The sequence below is a fragment of the Tauraco erythrolophus genome, chromosome 2 (assembly GCF_009769465.1).
Source record: "Tauraco erythrolophus isolate bTauEry1 chromosome 2, bTauEry1.pri, whole genome shotgun sequence".
Lineage (NCBI taxonomy): Eukaryota > Metazoa > Chordata > Aves > Musophagiformes > Musophagidae > Tauraco > Tauraco erythrolophus.
In genome coordinates, this window is record NC_141466.1 from 90,833,077 (window position 1) to 90,856,521 (window position 23,445).

General features: G+C 37.7%; 1 protein-coding gene across 1 annotated transcript in view; it reads right to left on the reverse strand.

The window, feature by feature from the left end:
• PLD5 (phospholipase D family member 5) overlaps nucleotides 1-23,445 on the reverse strand; it is a 191,482-nt gene that overhangs the window by 133,471 nt on the left and 34,566 nt on the right. The gene's annotated exons all lie outside the window — the stretch shown is intronic.

Genomic DNA, 23,445 nt, shown 5'->3' on the forward strand with positions numbered 1-23,445 from the left:
TGGGTTACTGAAACACTGCCAGACCTCAACAACTGTATTTATACACACTCATTTATCAACAAATCACAAGTGCATTAAAAGCGAAGTAAGCAATAACATTTAATACAGTTCAGTGGGTTTGCTACTACAGATCATCTAGCATAATTTTTGTAGGTCATCAGTGCTGTTTGAACCACACCTTACAAAATTTCACAGACAGAGAGAGCTTAGTGATCCAGGGTAAACGTTACCTTTTTCCTATAGTGGAAAGATATGGAGAGGATGCACAGACCCCACTCAAATCTAACTCTCCAAATGTATGGCAGAGATGTTCAAAATACATATTCTCAGTATATAGTAAAGAACAAAATGTAGTTGCAGCTTTGAGCTAAAGACGTGCGTATGCATGCATTATAGACATAAATGTTCATGAACACACCAAGATGTTATATCACTAAAAACGACAGATGCTTTGTGGTAAGCTTACCAATTGAGCCACACTTGTTACTGTCTAGTAGGAATTATTGGAGAAAGGGTTGCACTCAAACACTATCCTTGCCCACTGAAGAGCCACCAAGCTTGCTAGCACACTCTCAATGCAGATTTAAGTCACGATATGAGCCATGATCTTCTATGCCATTTCTCATGTTCCCCATTTCTATACTGATGGTGAACTTCCATCTGCTCCTGCCTTTCACTACTCCCCACCTTTCTTTTATATTGAATTTGCCATTGGCTTTGAACAAGCTGCTGCATATAATAGCAATTCTGCCACTGTCTCTAAAAGGAACAAGGCTTAACTCAATCTTCAAAAAGCATATATAATTGGTTTTATATTGCAAAAGTAAAAAATCCACTTTGAATACAAATGTGATAAATTTCTTTCAAATCATAGAAATGTAGCCTTTCTCCTTCAAGGGGCATTAAAATGCAGACTATAATCACATAAAAGTCACTTGTTCAAAACAACCTTTTCAGGGACAATATTCTCTTCATTGTTTAAAACCTTTACCTTTTCTTCAGTTCATTCTGTCTGGCTATGAAAATTCCAGTTCCCTATGGACTTAAAGGCATAATTAGATATGCGCCTAAGCCAAAACCCATCCACTTCCCTGAGATCAAATTCAGATTTTGCCAAGGACATAAAACTGCAGCTATAATCTACCACATTCATTTTGCCATGTTCAGAATGTACAGCCAAGTAGCAACCTCATAGCTCAAGCACTTCTCCTGCTTCACATGGTTCTCTGCTAGGCGAACCTCTTGATCTCATTTCGAGATTACATTAAATATATAAATGCTATGAGATACGGTGTAAAGTCATCAGCTTGATTTATACTTTGAATACAAAAGTCTTGATCAAAATTTAATAGATGATTCCAAGCATCTGGCACCTTATTAAATATTCACATATTACCCTATTACTTATCACCAAGAGGACATGACATTTTGATTTTCCTTTTGACAGACTTATAATTTCCTTTGTCCCATTCTTTAAAGGCCGTTCCACAACATGCAACAGTTCTAGATTTTGTCCCTTTTATGACAACTGTGCCCCTCCTTGGGGACAGAGCAAATGGCAAGACATCTCACTTTGGCTGCTAGGACTGCAAGGCTGGGTTTGTTTGTAAAAATTAGCTCTGTGCTCAGCTGTTGAGCTTTTTACTGAGAAAAAGTAAACAACCTGAACAATAAAGCATGAAAAGAACTTATTTTTGTGTTTGCAACTGCGTTATATTATCATATACATACTGCTAAAATAACCTTATTAAGATCATTGACTTTCTTCAAAATTTGCACTAATATAAACATGAACAGATTTTGGCCCTTGTTCTTCTCAGTTCCTCCATGGCTGACAACTTTGCAAAGTTATTTAGTAAAGATGAAAATGTTTAAAGACATGTCATTCTGATATATCTGTTTCTCGCATGGCTTTCAGTTTAGTTCTTACACTAAAAAAAAAAAAACGGTATACTGGAAACTAAGCTTGCTGTCTCAACTACATAAAAATAATTTTGTAATAAAGCGAGATGCTTCACAAAAAATTATTATAAAGCTCAACAGTTTTGCCTGAGAATCATGGAAACTACGTTTTTAAGCCACGATAGTTCAAAATGAAGGAAATTACATAGCAATTTATAAATTCAATAAATATGCCTGCACTTATCCAGAGATCCCTCTGAGGGCATTGAATCTACTTGCTGTATATCCAGAAATTAATATATTTCCTTTCTGATGTTTTGTAGCTCTACGAATTCCTTTGTAGATGGCAACATTGGCAATTTATCTCTTTACTATATAAGAACGGGCTCAGAGACTGTAAATGATTATGTGACAAAAAGCATCTCTGAAGTCTTTTGGCTCAATGCAAGAATTCTCCAATGCTCTGTTCTCTGCTAGACAATCACAACTCTTTCTATAGAAAGCTGAAAGAAAGCACCCAGGCAAACATCTTACTGAAATGAAGATCTACAAGAAGTTTGAGAGAAAGGTTGAAATTATCTGAAGGTTAAAAAAAAAAAAAAAAAGCAAACACGAAATGCAGTTTGGAAAAATTTACTGTCATCTTCCACTTATTTTACCTTAGATAAGCACAGGGTGGAACACAGCATGTGATCTAACAGTTGTTTATAACGTTGCAACTAATGGTTTGGAAGGTATCCTTTTTGAAAAGCGAGCCCTGTCTCCTCCTCTCTCCAGCCTTTATGTCGTCATCCTTCAGCTGTGCTGCCATGAAGCTAGCAGAGCTCCTTCAAGGAGGGCACCTAATGCGTTGGCAAACGAGGAGACTGCTGTGGCAAGACAGGGGAAGGGAATGGATGGCCCTGCCCCATCGTTCTAAGAGCTGGAATGGCTACAGGGAAATACCAGTGCCATCAAAATAAATTAATGCTCACTAGATGATGGCATTTCGAATGCAGCTGAGGATAATGAGATTGCAAAAGTTGGTTTAGGCCACTTTTTTAAACAGTAATCTTGGCATACTGTACAAGGTGATTAAAACTGAGTTGGCAGGTAGTGGGCTGTCTGTTTAACAGCCAGTGCTGCTAAGAAAATTTTTCTAAACTCTTTATTATTTCTCCAAGGTACACACAGAGCGAGAAAAATCAGAAACGTGGTTCTGTTAATGTAATATTACAGGATCCAAGCTGCTCTTTTCACCCTGTCTGACAGAAGAAAGCTCTATAGACCAGAATGAGGTATGTCTATGGGATGAGTGAGGACAGGAAAGGAAGGTCAAAGTTGGAGCTCACCAAATAGAGTGATAAGACAGAGGAATTTAAATAACTACTTTTAGAAACATGAAAAAAACAAATATCACAAATAGTTTACTGGTGTTTGATGCTGAATTGCCCTAAAAATGATACATTGACTCTCAGGCAAATCTAGCAAAAAATGTAGAGTCATGTTTGCATCTATAATGCCACCCAGGGCGAGTGCTCCAGCACTATCATAGTAACTACAGTACTTGTGCTCACCCTCCATGGCCTTGATGTTGGAGCAGAGAGTATAATGAAGACAAAAATCCTGTCATGGTGCATTTGATATTCAGAAAACCCTTCCATAATTAAGCTATGCTCAAATTCCTTTTATCTTTTTTTTCTCCCCTTTACCATCTAAGTGTCTGGCATACCCAAGGAATAAAACCCAATCTTTTCATATAACAATGGCAGTATATTTTGCTTTTTCTTCTGCAATAATATTATCTTTTTGCTACCACTTACTGACTCTCCCTCAATTTCAGCAAGTTCCCTGTCTCATCTGTGACAAGATATCTTTGCACTGGAGAACAAAGATGCATTTAGACTTTGTAGCATGCCCCAACACCTTCACTCAAAAAGCCAGGAAGACTTCAATGTTTTCTACAAAAATCTTTTGACTACTGTCAGAAGTGTCAGAAAACAACATCAAAGTCCCCTGAGAATATGGGAGGGTGCCAAAAACAGAAGCAGCAGCAGAAGCAATTTCCATCTACCATTTTATATCGTCTTTGTTTTCAATATGCTCTTGGAAACTTTCAATAGTTTCAGCTTATCCCAGCCCATGACCATAGCAAATAGCTTTCTGTGGCTCTTACGACTTATTCCACCTATAATACTATATAAAAATCTATGCAACTGTGACACCTCAACCCAAAATACCAGTCCAATTTTAAACACAACGTGCTGACTGCCAGGAAGACCTTCCTCCCTCCTTCTGCCTGAAGCATTTTTCCCTGGGTTTGTTTATGAAGGTACAGAGTTTTACCTCCTTTTTGAACACTACACTGACTTCTCCCTCTGCCGTAAGAGAATTCTTAAACCACTAGTCATATTTGAATTTCATTAATCAATATTTCAGATAGACTTGGTTAACAAATGCATTGCAGATAGCATGGAGACTTACCATATCAGGACCATGGATGAATTCCCTCCTTCATTTTAAAATTAACCCTCCAAATCTTATAATTTCTATTCTTAATCTCAGTTAAAAAAATGCACAGAGATTTGAGGAGTTTGTTAAGGGAAGAAGAAAGTTTTTTAATTCAGTGAGTTCTGAAGATTGTAAGCTCACAAAAGCATTGTTAAGTTAAACATCAAAAAAGTGGTAACTCAGTTAAAACCATTTCTGTACCCTTTTTATCTTTTAAAGAAATATCCAAAATAATCTGTAAAATCCCATCAGTGCATCATTGAAGAATCTGATTCAGTAGCCATTTACTGAAGTTAAGATTTCCTCCCCCAGCATTAGCAAGTGCACTTTGAATAAACATTCATTACTGCTTTCATTGTTCATTTTCTTAGTTATGTGACAAAATTTATCCTAGTGGGCAGACAGTTAGCTGATGACACAAAGTTAGTCACAGATTAGTAAAGTCAAAGGCAAGAAATGGCAGTAGGACCTACTGATGCTGTGACTAGATAGTACCAGAAAATTATATAGCTGCATATAACATAGTGCATGGAAGTGTACATGATATTTCTGACTTGATTTGCTTCTATTTTTTCTAAATTGAGTATTATCATCTATGAACAAGATAATAGTTATAATACATAACTTATGGAAACATCAACTAAGTGTTTGGAGGTCAAAGAGACAAACTGAATTACTAGAAAGGGAACCAAACACCAAAGAAAATTTCTTCACATTGTGATTTTTTTCTACATTTGTGTACCCACAAGCTGAAAGTCACAGGCAGTTCTGGCCCACTCATTTCAAAAAATCACAGAACAACTGAAAGAGGTATGGAAAAAGGTCAAAAGGGCAATTAAAGTCTAGAATGTTTCTATATAAAGAAAGATTAAATAAACTGGCAGTCTTCGGCTTGGAAAAAGATATGACTAAAGGAGGAACGGGATAGAACTATAAATTCATAAGTGGCATAGAAAAGATGACTAAGAAACAGTTATTCACTGACTCTTCCAATAAAAACATTAGAGGGCACTAAATTATTTATGTTGGCAAGTTCAAAATGAACAGAAAAGGGTACTCTTCCACACAAGGCATTGTTAAGCTGTAGAGCCCTTTGCCATGAGACACCAGAGATGCTAGAATCTTACATAGATTTGAAAACAGATTTCTCTGGGTTTTCTCCACGAGTAGAGAAAAGCCTTGGGAGCTAGTAAAGACAAATATACCAACTCCAGCAACTGGAGATTATAATGATTGGGTCTATTTTCTTCTTTGCTGGGCTTCCACCAGAGACGCAATATCAGGCTGGCTGGATGTTCAGCCTGAATAGTACAGCTGCTGTTGTGTTCTTGGTATGCCTTTCCTGGAGAACGACTCTGGCTAAAGACTCCAGGACTGTATTTCAGGGCAGTATTGTTGTAAGACACATTGCCAACTCGACATTAGTAACATATTCACTTATAAGACAAAGTACCACCACTGAATGTCTACTACCTGTATTTTCTTTTGAGTTCAACAGCTTCAAGGGACGTAACAGGGGAGAGTACACACGAAATATGTGTATGGCACAGATCATAGCAGGGCCCTGAGCACACCCCACAAGCCTTACAGGTCCTGGCCAGCCCCCTGCAGCTCCCCCCCTGCACCCAGTACTCAGGAACCCATGTCAGCTCCCAGGGATATCAGTTCCTCCCCTAGTGGTATCACAGCAGAGATGGTCTCCAGCTCCCCATGGTCTCCCCTGCCCTGTGCCCTGCTGAGTCATGGCCCAATGCCTAGCACCAGGGCTACCCCTCAGCTGCCCTTCTCCCTGGCTGGGGTGGTGGGACGAGCCCTGGGCACCTGCCCTGGCAGCCCCCATCAGCCCCCACTCCTACTGGACCCTGTTCCCCAGGGAAGCCCTGGGTCCACATGGCACCCCGGACAATGGTGCCTGCTGCACAAAGCAGCCCACACCTCCCTCAGCAAGGCAAATGCATTCATTGAGAAGGAGGAGGAAAAGAATTTTGCTGCAGCTGTCGATCCCTCAAAATCTGCGCCAAATGATGACCTCACTGATCACAATTCTTAGGGGTGTGCCTTGCGGACACGAGGAGGTCACTGCGTTGCACGTGGGCTGTCACTGGTGACAGAGGGGTCTCAGCTGCTCCTTCTTAGGGACCCAGAGTTGCCACTTCGGAGTGGTTGCACATAAGCTGTCCTAATGTTTTAAGCAAAGAACAATCATATAGTCTGATTCTGTAGCTTTTTAACTTACATCAACGAATTCACGCTGTTTGTATACTCTTAAATCACAATAAAATCACACGTTTAGCTGAACTACCTTGCTTTTACCATAATTTCAGGATGTGTATGTGTAGTAAACTGTTAGGCTATTTATGAGCCTGAACTCTCACCATCCAGGAGACTTTCACTGCAGTATCTATTTTGAAGGACATTTTCAAGGTTTCTTTTTTCTTGCACATCACTGTAGAGTGAACATTAACATTCATCTGTCAGCTTTATCCAGTCACCATTACAAAGAGGATGTATTACTTGAAAATACTTAAATCTTTGGGCTGTTCAGTAAATTTTATTCATGGCATAGGAAGAGGAGAAAGACTGAGACACTGCTTTACATACATCTTTAAAAATTTAAGGCCATTTGTACTTGGATTTATAACAGTAATAACTTACTTGTGTTACTTGGGTTTATTAAAATTAATGACCTCAATAAAAACAACAGGAACAGCTACATATAAACAGCACCAACATGAACTCAGAAAACTGGCTCCAATGTTAAAAAATAAAGCTAGTACTAACACTGTCTGTCGTGATGCAAACAACATCCAATTCAATCCATCAAAAAAGTAACACTATTAATCTAAACTCAGCAAGTAATGTATTAGTCCTAGCCTTCAGAAGCATACATTTTTTCTTTATCACCATACAAGACCTTGGAGTTCCCCAGTCCCACACACTGCCACGTGTTCTGTCAAAGCACAGCTTTCAGACAGCAAGTCCACTAGATTCATGAAGACAGTAGTTTAAATTTCTTCTTGCTTTTTAACTTAATTCTTAAGTTTATTGAGAAAAAGTAGTGCTTGTCTAGCATAAGAACAACCCTTATATCTATGGATTTATGTGATTTCATATGCATATATTTCATATAAACACAAACAGCAACACAAATAAGTCTCCATAACTGCATACATAAAGGTACTGTGTACTTTGGCTACACAGCCTGCTCCTCTTTCCCAAATCATAATGGAAGATAAATTAATTATGGCAATACCTCACAGCCACCTGAGAAGCCTAGTCCTCAGAATTATCTCTATTTTGCCTTTAACACACATTTTACTAAGTCAGTTTTTGCTTGTTTTGAATAGACTCTGATTACAACAAAAGGTAGAGATACTCATCACCACTAAAAAAAAAAAAAAAAGTAAAAAGGATAGGTTTCAAATCCCCACGTTGGAATAATTATGAAAGATTTGTATGATTCTCAGTAAATAGGACAAATCACACACTCAATGTCAATGAGTGAAGCAAGATCCATTGAATTTAATAGAACTGGCACAAAATTCACTGTGTTTATAACATTAAGGGGAATGAAAAAGTTCTGCTAGTCCCACTGGAAACTTGACAAGGCTGTAATTGATAAAGGCTTCTGCTAAACAGAATTAGCAACTAATAAACCACATGGGGAAGATAACTGTCATCACCATCTTATGGCTAGGTAAAATGTATCTTTCTGTGGTTGGCTAAGACAGAGGAGAAACAAATACAGGCAATCCATTGCAGCTGGGCAATTTCTGACTATCTCTTTGGCCAATCTCAACAGAGTAAACAAGAATCTAGTCTCTTCTGCAATTTGACAGCACTCTCATGCTCTAAATCTAGTCTTTTTATTCCTTGTTCAGGTTTGAGGGGTATTTGCAGCGGGCAAAGCATCCAGCAGTAAAAATACACAATCTACATAAATTCTATGAATAATTTACCAGGCCATGATCCTAGGACCACAGAATCAGCTACATAAAAAATGAAGTTATTCAAGCATAAATAAATAAATAAATAAGCAGTAAAAAAAAAAAAAAAAAAAAATCAGTTGATATCAGTAAAATAAGGTTCACTAAGTTTCAAAAATGAAAATTTTTAATGTTATGAAGCAAGATCTCACTCCTAATTTAGAAATACATTCTAACATCTCTGTAACAGACCCACTTTCTTTACACCTACAAATGCAAATCCACTAAGGAATTCTTTTCTGGATTGCTGGTTTCTAAAACTTGAGAACTCCTAACAGGCATCAAGACAGCAAAACACAGTGCTCCTTGCCTTCTAAAATATTGATTCTTCAGGTAGGAAGAATATATTCTATTTCAGATGACAAATGAGATGTTTTCCATTTTCTCCTATGCACTCTCCCGGCTTCCCTTCATTTCATGACGATGTAATGCGGATGAGACCAACACTGATAGCACAATTAGATTTATATCAATGTGCCACAAAATTCTTAGAGTAACATTAAAGGCACCGATGAATCTTGAATTTAGATGCTGAAAAGTTCGTAAGTTTAGAGCACCAGTAATGTAAGCACCTTTGTATCACACAGTCTGCAGGAGGAAAACCAGTAGAATTTACAGCTCTTTCTCACAACTTGAGTGATGAACTTGGAAGTATAACCTGATAGAAAAAGCTATGAAAAATGATTCAGTAATTCAAAACAGCATTCAAAGAACAAGAGTCCTCCAAGTGACTTTCATGACCAGAGAGTAAATTCCAGTGTTTTCTTTTGTGCTCTCACAGTCTTAACGTACTGTCATTTTTATTCATGCTTACCAATACTCTTGCCTTTGTGAGCCAAATCACAGATTCCTTGCCAAATCGAATTCTGCAAAACTCTCCCCTGCAGTAGACAATGTCTTCCACCCCAAAAGTCCATAACTCTTCATTAGTTTTCAAGCAAGCAACTCCCGGAACTGATTCATTGCAAGTGATGGCACTTGCTGGAGGAAAAGAATGGGGCTGCATGGCCTGAGGCAGGGAAGCAATATGCAGCCTGGACCAGATCATTTAAGCTGCCTTAGAAGCACTGCTTGAATAGAGATGGTCTTCTCATCTTTCTGGATAACCTCTCTTGTAACTACAGAAGCTGCATAGAACAACAGTGATTATGAAGCATTGTAGCTATTTAAGCCAGATGCTTGAAGTTGAAGGATGTGAACATTCCTTCTATATTTCAATTTTCAGGCATAATAGAGCAAATATTTCTGAAATTAAAAGATATGATGGATATGTTCCGTTCTTATTACCTTGTTATTTTTGTTGAAACCTTTGTGAACTCACAGTGATCACTAAAGAACAGCAGGACGATTCTGTCAGTGATCTTCCACGATTTTTAGGCTACTAACTGAATCAGAAGGCCTGTAAACTACTTGGAATGCAAATACACAACACTTTGTTGAAAAGACTGACTGCCTCCTGGATGATTTTTCTAGGCGTGCTAGGTAATTTGTAGCTATCAGGATTTGTATTATACATCTATCTCAACAAAAGTCATCACCAAGACAAACTGAAGTAATGAACTGTGCATACTCTGATCAGCATTTGCAAAATGAAGCACAACGGACTGCAATTTTAACATTTTAGAGCAAATTTCCAGATTTCCCACTTCCACCTCTAATTTGCAATTATCATCCCAGGACTTTTTGCTGAAAGCTTCAGCACCAGAACTCTTTGAAATCCTTTTGCCTCAGCACTGAGCAAGGAAAACTCTGCTTAGTTCATGAGATCATCCGTCACCAGTGCCAACTGCAGCATAGCAGCAGGATCAAGGTTGAGATCTTGACAATGGTTTGCAGACTGGATATAGGTTTAAGGAGCTTGAGTTCATTCAGTTGTTAGCTGCACTGTTTTTTATGCCAGAAGGAAAACACATGTCATTTTTCCTGACAATGCTTACACGTTTGCTTCCTGGCAAAGACTTGATGGTACAAGGACCCTACCTCCTCCTCCAACTCTTCCTCTCTCCACTCCCTGAAGAAAAGTTGTAGCACACTGACAAAACAGCATGAGGAAGTTTGGACTGCCACTGTCTAGGGAGCACATATTCCGTGGGCAGGCAGACTATTTCATTTGCCAGAGCTGTCAAGCCAGCCCTTTCTACAAACACTAGCTTAAGACAAAATAAAAGAAAAATTATAATAAAATGTTTTAAAAGCTGCATGCAGAGTGCTGAAGCAAATGCATAGTAATTAACTCGTTTCCTGGGTAACCAAGGGCAAAATGATCAAATCTTCCTGCTTCAAATTAGATTCTTAAATTTACAATTAGATATTTAAGAGTTGCGCAACTTCCAGGTGTTCTGAGCTGCAGCTGTTTCGATTAACTGCACCTCTAGCAAAGTACGCAAAAGTCAGTCCGCAGTTTTGGGAACATAAGCCAGTAAGGAAAGGGCTTGATTTGCCAATGTGTCAGCACTCACAACCTGTCAGACTCAAGCAGAAGTGACCTTTCAAAAATGTGAACAAGGTAGGACTCTAAATTTAAGCATTAAGACTAGAGATGTCTGCCTCTCTAAGCACAGGTATGAATCTACTCCACTGTACCGGAGAACATAACAAGAAAGGACAGCTTCTGAGTGCCTGATTTAGAGGGGAAATTAATGGCATAAACCCAACAAGAAAGCTTGGAAAATTGCCTTTCCCAACCTCCTCAGTATGTATCTGCATTTCTTGAAAGGGAAACAGGAAAATGAGACAGGTGAAGTGGTTAATACCCTGGGTAAATCCACTGAACTATTCCCCTCTCCGTGACGGACTTTCTGCCTTGCAAGCCTCGTACGGGGGCTCTGCATGCTTTGTCAGTCCTTTTGCCTTCTGTTTGTCAGTATTAGCAAGCATGAGATCTCTGTAACGAGCTGTTCGGCAATGATTTAAAGAAACACTTCGAAATTTTATTTACCACATGAAAAATGAAATACACACCCTGGCAGATGGGCAATCGTGAAAGACATTTTGGACTGTCTAAATCATTTTTATTTCAGAAACAGATAAGCTCTTGTGCAGTTTTCTAAGCCAAGGAATCAGACATCTGGAGACGTAATTGTCGTAGCTTGAAACTTATTTTTATACTATTTTTGCATCTTTCTGTGTGTGGGAGAGACTGTGCATGAGAAAGAAAACCGTATTAACTGGTTAATCAGTGATTTCACATTAGAAACAAAACCAATCATGCATGCTTTTCTCTGGTTTCTACAACAGTACCAGCCAATTCCTGGTGTAACTTAATGAAAGGATTGAACTCCCGCTAGGCATGCATTTGTCCAGGTGGGTTACAATGCTATAATAGTAGTAGTATGTGCATGTAGTTCACTAACTAGGATTCAGAAAACAACCTGCTGGGTAAAAAAAGGAAATAAAAGTTTATCTCCGCAGTTCACTCCTTTTATTTATTTATGAGATACTAGCTCTAAAAATGCAAAATAATGTGACAGGTGATAAAGAAGCATCTGAATTATGTTTCAACTCTTTAAGGAATTGAGTCATGGGAATTCTCATCTTTCAAAATAATTTGAAATCTTCAGAATGTTATTCTCTATGGTGTTTCCTAGAAGCTTTTCTTCACTAATTTAGGCGAGAACAAACAACACTGAATTTAAATGAACTGTCAGGTACATCAGTTTATATTCCAAGCCTCCTCCAGGAAACAACTATTTTAGAATTTAAGATAGAAGAGTGTCTATAACACAATAAGTGATATGCTTCTCACTGCAGCCTAGTGAGCATCAGGCCCTGAAGGCAGTAAAAAATTTAAACTAAGCACAGTCTTCTATGTCCTGTATCTATTTCCCTAGAGTACACTGTCCATTCAGAAATTATGCTTTTGATTCAAAAAAAACATACACATTTACACAACATAGTCTGAGATCAGACACTCAGCAGAAAACATATGCCGCTACTGAAAATAAGAGAGACCTATGTAAACTCAGGATAAGATCTCCATATCTAGATTCTGCAAGTTTGCCATATTCAGCTATGGGTCTCCTTTGACCATTAAAACAACAGCATCTACTTTTTTAAAGTCAGATACTTATATAGATATAGGTTATGAAGCCTCTTATACTTGATAGAAATTTGGCTTCACGGTTTTGGCCAAGATTTCTGTTTGAAATTAATGCTGACTGAATACACCATCCTTCCCTCAAACGCTAAGATGCAGTCTCGGTCAAAATCTCTGCTGTGTCTTTTGTGCAACACTTAATACCAAAACATAGAGCAGAACTGGCAAGAACACTCAACTCCAGTTACTACGTTGTCTCAGTATAGCGCAGACAGTTGCAATATCCTAACATAATTCTCACTCAGTAGGAAAGTTTACTGTAAAGTAAACTGGAAAGATCTTGTCTTTAAAACAGAGAAGAATGAGTTAACTCTCATTTTTCAGTTACAATGACATGGATGGCACTGGGTTTTGTTTTTTAAATAACAGTTGAGGAAAGTTATTTGATAGCTTCAATGAACCCTCCCCAAAATAAACTACCGTGCCAATTCATTTTCACTGTATGTTTTCCAGTGCACTTCTCCAATCAGGCCTGGAAGAAAAATGTTACACAGCAACCTCTTAGTGAAGCAAGATATTCACCAGTGATGGGCACAGGCAGGGGCATGTTGGTGAGCACCACCCTTGGCCTTGGCACTGGCCCTTCTGTCAATGCTCCAATCTGAGGACCAACATGCAGAGCATCCTCAGGAGACTTGAGCTCCTCCTGCTGAAAGTTTCTTCGGGCAACACTAAGAGCACAGCCCACAGCCTGTATTTTTGACCAAGAGCTTCCAGGTTCATCAAACTGTCCATTCTTGCAAACAAAGGTTATCACACACATCGCCTACAGCTTTGTTTGGAGAAAGTTAAAACAAAATCCACTGAAGCCTTTTTCTTTCCACAGAAAATGGAGGAGTGGTGGAGAGGAGGAGGGGGAATTGGAATATTTTTTGGTCTGTTTAGGATGTGATTAATCCCAGGAAAGTCACAACACACCATACCCTGTAGTAAGCGCTTGCAAGATTTAGCCGTAAGCAACTGACTCTGTTTTCATTTGTGATGTCTGAGTCACTTCTGAATTACTTTCTAAGTAGGATAGTATTTCGCAGCAGGTGAATTAATATTGTCATCTCTTCTGGACACCTTTAAAGAAACACAGGTATGATCCACAACAGTGCAAATCGTGCACACAATTTAAATTGTTGTAAATAAACAAGAAAACCTATGTCTCTGGAAAGTTTTATAGTTCCCATACTTCCTCAAGAGTAAGTAATTTTTAAGCTATGAAACAAATCTTTACAGCAGGGGCCTGTATTAGTTCTGTATTAAAATTCCAGTGCAACCTGCCCAATAAAACATTTTGATCCAAAATTCCATTCTGAATACACAAAGATTATTAGAAAAAATACTGTTTATAAATAGGAAACAGACGACTCGGAAAACTTTTAAACCATTTGTAAATTAATAACACATACTATCATTCCAGAGAAATAATTTTTTTCCCTATAATTATCTATTTCTATAAAGTATTTTCTCAAGCAGCATCTCGCAAGTATCTTTTACATACATGCATTTAATTATATTGTTCATGAAAAATCCTCTTACTCCTTCTCCATCACTGACTGGAAGCATATATTACATGTACTTCCCCATCACCACTGACACACATCAGAGTGAATATTTCACTGGTTTTGGACCAGTAAAACAATCCACAGCACTACTTCCATAAGCTTGCACTAGAGAATCCATAAAGCTGCTACAACTGGTAAGACTATTAAGGTCATCCTACATCAACACGAATTAGCAGTCTTTTAGCCTTTATTCACCCTTCAGATTCTTCTACAAATATTTTTACATTTTCTTTTACTAAAAAAGGACTCTAATGAACAGTGAAGCCAACTTCCTTAGCAAATTTATGAAAGAGGTATAGCATTTTGAGGACTATATGCTAACAAACCAAAGATGACTACAGATATTAATGTAACACAAAGTCATATAAACGTCCCATGGCAGGAGGATTGGAACTAGAGGATCTTTAAGGTCTCTTCCAATCCAAACGATTCTATGATTCATTCTTCAATTCTAAATTCTAAAGTACTGTATAATAAACTTCCTTCTATAATGTAGTTAAAAAATTGCACTGCATCAAAACTGGTTTCTTCAGTTAGATTGTTTCCATTTTCCATGACTTCAAGGAGTTCTGAAATTGTTACAGTAGAACGATTCATGTTTATCCTGGTACACTCTTAGATTTGTTTATTTTTTCCAAGCACTTAACTCTACATGCCCATGTCCTATTAGATTGCAGTACTGCTCCCTGTATGAAGTAAAATACCTGAATACACATTTGGTAAGAGTTATAAACATTAACTCTGTGGAGGTGGTTTTTGTTTGTGTTTTTTTTTTTCTCTTCAAAGGAAAGGAAAGGACAAACAATGGGTTTGTGCAATAGCACACTCTACAAACGCTGTTCTTGCCAGCATCAGAAGAATTAACTGCTGTCACCTTAGAGCACGTGTTCTCAATTCATTCAAAACTACATCCATAATAACAGTTTCCTAGCATTTTTTTTCTTTCCAACAAACTTTTAACCCAAAATTATGACTGCCTCCTCAGAACCTAGCAATTACCTGTCAACTCCTAAACCATCAAATCCACCAGGATCACCAAAAGATTCTTTCAGGACTCAATCTTTCAAGATCCTCTGCAACTTCCTAGGAGCCCAAACCAATTAGCTTTGGATGATAAATACATGAATGACCTTGAAACAGAAGGTGTACATGAGGTGCAGCCAGAGATATGGGAACTCCCCATCACTTGCTGGCTACAGGACCACACCAGCATTGAGGAACAGAGGAAATACAGTCCATCATCAGCCAAAGTGCACAAAGAGGAGGGAGCTAACTGCAAGCGTCATTTCATGGTGACCTCTGCAGCAAACAGATGCTAGCAGAGACCTTAATCTATTCTGCCTATAGCATTCCTAATGTGTTGTATTCATCCGTCATATAGAACTCCTTTTCTCGTGCTTTGCATGTGCAAGTAAATCAATTTTCTCTCTACCTATGCTGTAGTGGAAGAATTATTAGATGAAAGTGCTGCTTTTGTGATCAATCCTCTGTAATAGAGGAATGAAGATTAGGAAAAAAAAAGGTTTCTTTTTAACGTGCCTATCACTTTTGACCATCCTATCAAGAGAAAAATAAGAAAATTAACAATAGTGCATGCAACAAGTTTAGCAGAGTCAGAAAAGAACCTAACAAAGTTAATTGACCTACAGGACATTTTCATCATGGAGTTTCTCAGCACTCTTTAAAATTAGTCTCCTCTACTTCTCCAATGAAAAGAAAAAAAAAAAGATAAGAAATCTTTCTTTTTCTGACATAAGTTTTGCAGGACAGTTTCAGCCAACGCAAGATCCTTTATTCTTACCTGAATGAGTCAGAGGTCTGCACAGTAGTAGCTCTTTGGTTGCTCAAGACCCAATGGCTCAGACAGCGTGTTTGGGCCAAAGCAAGTATATGTTATTTGAAAACTTTATCTCAATAGCTAATGCTAAATGTATAAAACCTATACCACATCATGCAGATTTTTTTCTTTCTGAACAGGAAAGGCTACAACAAAAACTATTAAAAGTATTGGCAGGGAAAAAGTTAAATCAGAGGAGCAATCCTAGATCTCCCTCCTTCTTGCTGTTTTTCCCAAATGAATCTCCAGTCTCAGTCATCACCTGACTGAATAAATACCCATTATATGGCCAAAACAGAGTTCTGCCTGTTACTGGATAAGCATATGTCCAGTCATAGGAAGGAACATGTCAGCAGTCTCTAGCCTAGTAGCTGGACACACATGCACCACCTCCTATCCTGTGACAGGAAGAATTATCACATAAAAGTCACATGCTGAAAGCCACATCCCATCACGTAAGGGTAGAAAAGGGTGTGACACATGGTCTCAGAACGTCTCTGACCTACCAAAAAGGTTAGCACAATTTAAAGCCATGACTACTCAGAAAGCCATCCTACTATGGCAATGGAGGCAGAAGTGCTGTGGGTTTCAACACAGGATTTATCTATCTCTTCAACTGAGTAAGGAACTACACCACAGGTTGCCGAGCTTCTGCTGTGAGTCTCATTCCAAAATCTTCATGGATCCAAAAGCTTTAGTCATATACCCGAGATATATCTCGGTTAGCAGAGGGGAAGTGGAGCCTCTGGCACAGTTCCAGGGGAGCAGACAGCACTCACCTCTGAGTTGTCCACCTCATTATCAGGTCACGCGATAGGGCTGACTACGCAGCTGTATCCCCAGGTGACACAGCAACATTGGAAAACACGTTTAAATAAAACGTTCTTAACAACAGATTTACAGTAGACTGAAAACTCAAGTGCAAGGTCTGGAGAAGTCCTTTAGGTATGGTAGCTTCCCATCACCACTCTAAGTAGTGGAGCAAGCCTGGGAATTCAGTCAAACCACGCATTGTGTCTCCCACGACCTCATATTATTATGCAGCCTCAGTTCTGACCGGAGCACGCTCCTTATACAAGCGCTGGATACATATGCTTCGGGGCACAACTCCATAACTGGCTATTCTTCTGTCTGCACACTGTCAAGCAGGTATAAAGCTGTCAGTACCTTTTTGTCTTTGCCAAACCTTTTTTGGGTAAAAATTCCACAGTAAGTCTCAACCTTCACTGTTTTCAGTATTCTCAATATGGTCATGAAGTGTAAGAACAATTATGAGCAGCAAAACATCACATTGGTATGAGAGTCATAAGGTACACGGGCAAGAGAATTTTGTCCTGATATTTCAAAACACTACAAACGCTGCAATATGAACATTAACCAGACCTGGGAAAATATGTATTATCCAGCCACCTTCTCACTTTAGCTCTATTTCTCAGGAAGCTGCTGCCATCGATTATTTCACCTAGAGACCAGACTGACCTTTCCCCCTGCCTTTGTTTTTCCCAATCTGCATGTTTGATGGCATGACAGGATAAAAGCCAGAAGGACAGACTAATGGTAAAAGCATCCCTTTTTAATAGATTCTTTGTATATCACATGGATGAAGGAATAAAACCCTGTCTTGTACACAGATGCAACGGATATGTTAATATATTATGTAAACCACAACAAATAATTTATAACTTCCTGAAAGTAAATAATTTTAAGTTCTACTGTCAGTGTAATGGCACAGTTTAAAAGATGGATTTCAGTGAGCAAAACATGATTTACAGAGTATATTGATAATGAATCAAAAAGAAAATGGCTTAAACCAAAAAAATAAAAATCCACCACCATCAAAAAACTATTCCAGTTTAGGAATCCTTGCATGAACCTTGCTTGCTGTCATATTTTGTTCACTGAAAGTACTCAGGCTCCATAAACATGGATGCGGAGATTTCAAAACACAAGCTTATTTCATAATACTATATACCTGGAGATATTTCAGCATTATATTTCAATTAAAGGTCAAAGTGGTTATCTCTGTCCATCACAAACAACATTTATGGAGCATGCAAATGTGTATTTCACTCTAGAATGGTGCACAGATTTACTGGTGTGGTACACAGCCTGCCACACAGCAATGACACATCACCTGAACCAAACTGTGCCAAAAGTTAGTTGAGGCATAAAAGCTAGTACTAAACACACACACAAAATCAAATTTCACCAGATTTCACCAAAGCTGTATTGCATCAGATTTCTTCTGACTAAATCCTTCAATATTTCTTCAGCAGTAGTACTATGAGAGCTGCCATGACTAGTTCTGAATGAACAAACTCTATTTTCTGAAAAAAAAAATTGGCAGAACTTAGCAAACAACTAAACCAGTAAAATCTGAGAATATTATTGTCTTAAATCAACTTCATAGCAGATACAAAGCTATTTTTCCTTTCTCTAAACACACTTAATATTACATATAAACTACACAGTTTACAAATTTATTGTATACCTCTTTAAATACGGGATTACATTTTCATGCAGATTATCAGACTTCTATTTAGTCACTGGGATTAAAAAAAGTATTTAAGCTAAATACATTTAGATGAATGATGCATCCAATCGTTGAGTAGGCTTTTTTAAATTTTACACCAGAAAGACACTTAAAACAAACTTTGCCTTACCTAGCATCTCTTGCACTAATCCTAGGTGATACTTTATTAGAATTTAGCATTGCAATAGTAATGTTTACAACTTTTCAATTTTTCAAGTAAGGCTGGTACTTCATTCATAATTTTACTTTCGTTCCTTAGACTTATTAGAAAAAAAAAAGAATAATTAAACCTCGGTATCTAAAGCATTTGACAGCTTGCAATTCTGACCTCTTTAAGACCATTTAGTATTTACGTTCTGAAAGAAATAGTTATCCTTTTAAAATTGCAAGTAAGAGACTGTTCCCTTTGGACCAGCTGTGCAATGTATCACTAAGAGTTCATTCTTTCAAGGGAGTGATGGCAGTTTTTGTTTTATTTCGTTTTCTTTTTTTCCTTCAACAACATGTGCAAGACCCTTGCCCAGGCAATCCAAATTTAAAGAAATAGATTCCTTATGAGCTGCCTGCACTAGTTACCTAACTAATCCGTGTCAAGCAGGACACAATGCAAGTTTAATTTGCCTTAAACTTTATCAAGAGCAAATACGTGGCAGTACATGAATGTTTTGTTTCTAGAAGGAAATATTTTCCATAAATTTGCTGTTACTGAAACATATTTGTATTTGACTTATATAGGACCTAAGGAATCACACACCTGGAAATGTATATAATCTTATCAGTTATTAGTTAAGTTCTGTGTTTACAACGGGGAAAAGCAGTCAGACCTCCTGTCTCCCATGCTTTCCTGTACTAAAATTTAGTTGCAGGATAAAACTAACTATAAGCACATTCTTTTCTGACAAGAATCAACAATACAGTGAAGTCTCTTCAGTACCACAGTAGTATTTAATGGATACCCAACAGTGGGCATTTTTGTCAAGAAAATAGTAACAATAATAGTAACAACAACAACTATGCTTAGATTCATGCTTAACATCTTTCCAAGAAGCTTGCAGTCTGGTTGCCATTCAATTATTGATTTTGTAATCTATGCTGCATATTGAGAAGGAAAACATAAATCTTTAACATATCAAAGTGCATTTACAGTCATAACCTAGAATATATAGGCCATGATAACATGATTTACTATCCACTGTACTTCAGTATTTTATTTTTTGCTACTCAGTGAAACCACTTAGAAAAGGAAAAGATCAGAAAGCGCTCAGTGATAGTTTTAGTTCTTGCATTCTAATTTGCATACTGCTGAGCTACACAAATACACACACAAGAAAGATAAAAAAATACCAAATCAGACATAGTTTCACATCTGCTGTACACTTTTCAAACTCCCATAGTCGCTCTTTTAAAAATCTCCTCTTCCATTTGAATCACAAAGAGAATAATTTCCTACACATCAGCTGGGCTATCAAGTAAGCATATTTCAGTGCTCTTCAGACTTATTTAGTAATTTGTTTTCCTTTCACCCTGATGTACTGTAATTTCATAATCAATGTATTCCTGGACTTAGCATGCACTTAAAATGAATGGCTGAGTTCCCATACAGCAGACTGGGCTAGATGCATATTTCAATTAAAAAAAAAAAAACAGTCTTGACAATGAGTCTTGGGAGTAAACGCTTCCAAGGTTTGCATCTCTCCCTCCAATTCTTTAATACCTGGAAAACTGCTAATAAGAATATTTTTTTATTGTATCTTCAGGCATTGTTTAAACTACTAATAGCATTGGTATCAATTTACAATAATTTCAGAGTTTATATTTATGTGATTTATATTCTACTTCTATTGTTTCAATATTTAGATCAGAATATTTAAATCATTACAAAGAATAAAATCACTATCCTAAAAAGTTTTCTTTGGTTATTTTGCCCACCAAACAATTACACTAGAGAAACACAATCAGACTAACAGGTCTTCACAGACTGAAAACCCAGAAAAATAAAAACTTCATAGCTCCCTAAAAGTCAAAGGTATGTACTGAGCATCTCTGCTTCTTTCTAAAAAAAAAAAAAGCAAAAAACAAAAAAAAACCCAAACGAAACCCCCAACAAAAACCCAACAAAAGAAAACACATAAACATACAGCCTGCATAAGAAATCAGCATAGGTTTATTTATATTTGTATGTGTAAAGTCTGTGTCGGTGGTTATTAATACAAAATTATTTTAAAAGCCCATGCAGCTGTCCTTCTGCAATAAAACAAGTAGGCAGGCTTACATTTTATATCAAATTCTAGTCAGCAGTGTTTCCCAATTTTAAAAGATTTTATATAAGCTGCACAACATGTTCAGTGCCAAAGATATTTGTCACCAACTTGCTTTGCTGATCTCTTCCAGCAAAACACTGATAATGCCACTGTATCTTACCCGCTGTTTTCTTGTTTATAAAACTGATTCCTACTAATTTCATCATCACCTTTTAAACATTCTTTTCAAAGTAATAATCTAGATCTGTTGAAAAGTAAAGAGCTTCTTACCATTCTGATCCAATATTTTCCCCGTCTCTGGAGTCCAGCAGTAAGGAGCTGTTGCTGTTGCACTGCTTACTAGAGACACCGGAGGCTTTGGAAGCAGAGAATGTTTTATGTGGTTAAAATGTATCACCACTGATTATATTTCAGTCCCTCAATTCCTAGCCTTGATGCTCTGGAAATCAGCCAATCCAAGCGAAAAAGAGGTTTCCAACAAGAAGTTGCAGAATTTTCACAGTGAATGCTTCATGGAAATGTTTTGCTTCTTCATACTTGATTTTTATATCCACTAAATGTTAAAATAAATCCTGGCTCCCTCTACCCTCCTCCTCTTTTTTTTTTTTTTTTCTTCCCAAAATGAGATTCATATATTGTTCACGAGGGACTTTAGCACTTGCTACAGCTAGGCACAGTGCAGAAAGGCATCATGCCAGATCACGCATACATCTCTGCCAAGATACCTGAATTTTGACTTGCAACACACCCTGTTATTCCAAACATGGATCTTCCTAAGCTAAAGCTCCTAACTTTGCCAAAATACACAGTGTTTTCATGAGGCAGCCAAATGCCCCTTCAGATTAGCTAAGACCATCTTTTATTTGCAACGTGGTTGCTCTTTGTTGGCTTTTTTTTTTTTTGAACACTTTTTTCCTAGTGAAGGCAAGGCAGTAAGTTCCAAAGGGATGAAATGATCATCTGGCACTTCTACTAGATGCTTCTACCCCCATCTCTCTCAACAATATACACTACAGAAAATCTCTCTGCAATGTTGTAACTATGATTAATTACTTAGTTAATATTATAACTGCCTTAATGTTCTCAGCGACAACCAAGGAAGAAGAAATGCCCATAGCTTGCTTCTCTTCTCTTTGCAACAGGATACAATAATGATTTTCAATGAATCTGTTTGAATGGGTATGAGAGTGCAGGACTGATCTGAAGAAAGCAAGCGAAAGGATGCTGGACTAATTGGCAAGCTTGTTTAAAAGGTGAAGAGCTGGATGGAAGTTTTGATTGTTTGTTGAAAATGCAATGAACTTCTTTTAAGAAATTACATAAAGAAATAAGATTTAGTCATTAATAACACTGACAATGTTGTTTCTGAACTTAGAACAAAGTAATAAATGACACACATGTTACAAACATCATGGCAAGATTAGGCTGTTTTCCCAAGTGACAAAGACGCAACGCTGGGGGAGTCTACAGGAGGTCTGTTTTAGCCATGTCGAGCTGTTGATATCTAGCTGAATAGCCACAAGAAGCTCTCTTAAGCTCTCGCTGAAGAAAAAAGATCTGGAATAAAGAAATTCATTTGCAAGCCATCATGACAAAGATTAATTTGATTTGTATTTACAGATGAGATTATCTGATGTAAATAAAAGAAAGGGATCATGGTTCAACCCCTAAGAAACATAGCAAGATGGAGTGGAAAGAGGCACTGAAAGAGCAATTAAGAAGACAAGAGGAAAAAATTAGGCAAAATAGGTTCTACAAAACCAAGAAAGGCAAAATTTCAGGAAGAAAATGGACAACAATATACAAGGTAGCTCACAAGATAAAGAAAATCAGTACAGAGCACTGATTTCACTGTTTGACCAGAAAGCTGTTTACGGAGGCTTTGCCTTGAGCACTTTCAGCAGCATGGAGGGAGCAGGAGATGCACTGCGAAGTGCCCAGTGCCACACCAGAACTTTGGCAGTGACAGTAAACAACTCATACAGCCGTGTTAATCAGACTGCTAATGGGATTACCATCAGAGAGGTTCCACTTGTAATATTACCAAGACCCAACAATTCTGTGAAACAATTCAACTGCAATGAATCAGGCTACAGAGGGCTTGCTCTTTTTAGAAATAAAATCTTTTCCATCAGAATGTTTTCAGTCATCTTACTAGCCTGTGTGAGTCTTTCCTGCAATCCTTGAAATATCTGAAACCCTTATATTCACAAAAGATATCGGTTGGGATAGCAATCAGATGCTGAATATGAAGATGTGCAGCCAAGTCTTGTCCCTGTATCTTTCTACACAAAGTGTGCTTGGAACAGGATGATATGGCCTTATGCATACACATAAACAATTTTCAACTCTGCCTTTCAGTCAATGACACCAGGATGCTTCCGTTTTTTGCTGAATAGTTAAGAATTAATTGAATGCATACAAACTTCAGAGTGAACTCTGACACGGCCCTCTCATATTTAAAACACAGACCTCCTAAATTCAAGTGCAAATATCATCTCCTAAATTCAACTAAAAGACGTTTCTATACAGAACAAACACTATCAATACAACTACACAGGCAGAAAAACCCCTATCACTCAAGTTAAATGACTTTAGCATTAGCACTCTTGCTTCAAAAGACCACCACCTTTTTTGTTTACTCTAAATTCCTTCCAACACACACACACACACACACAGAGTAAAAGGGCACCCACCAAGGGAATGAATCGTGGACTGGTATAACTGCAATATTTTAAATGTAAACTTCGACTTCTACGTCTACATAAACCTTAAAGACAATTTATT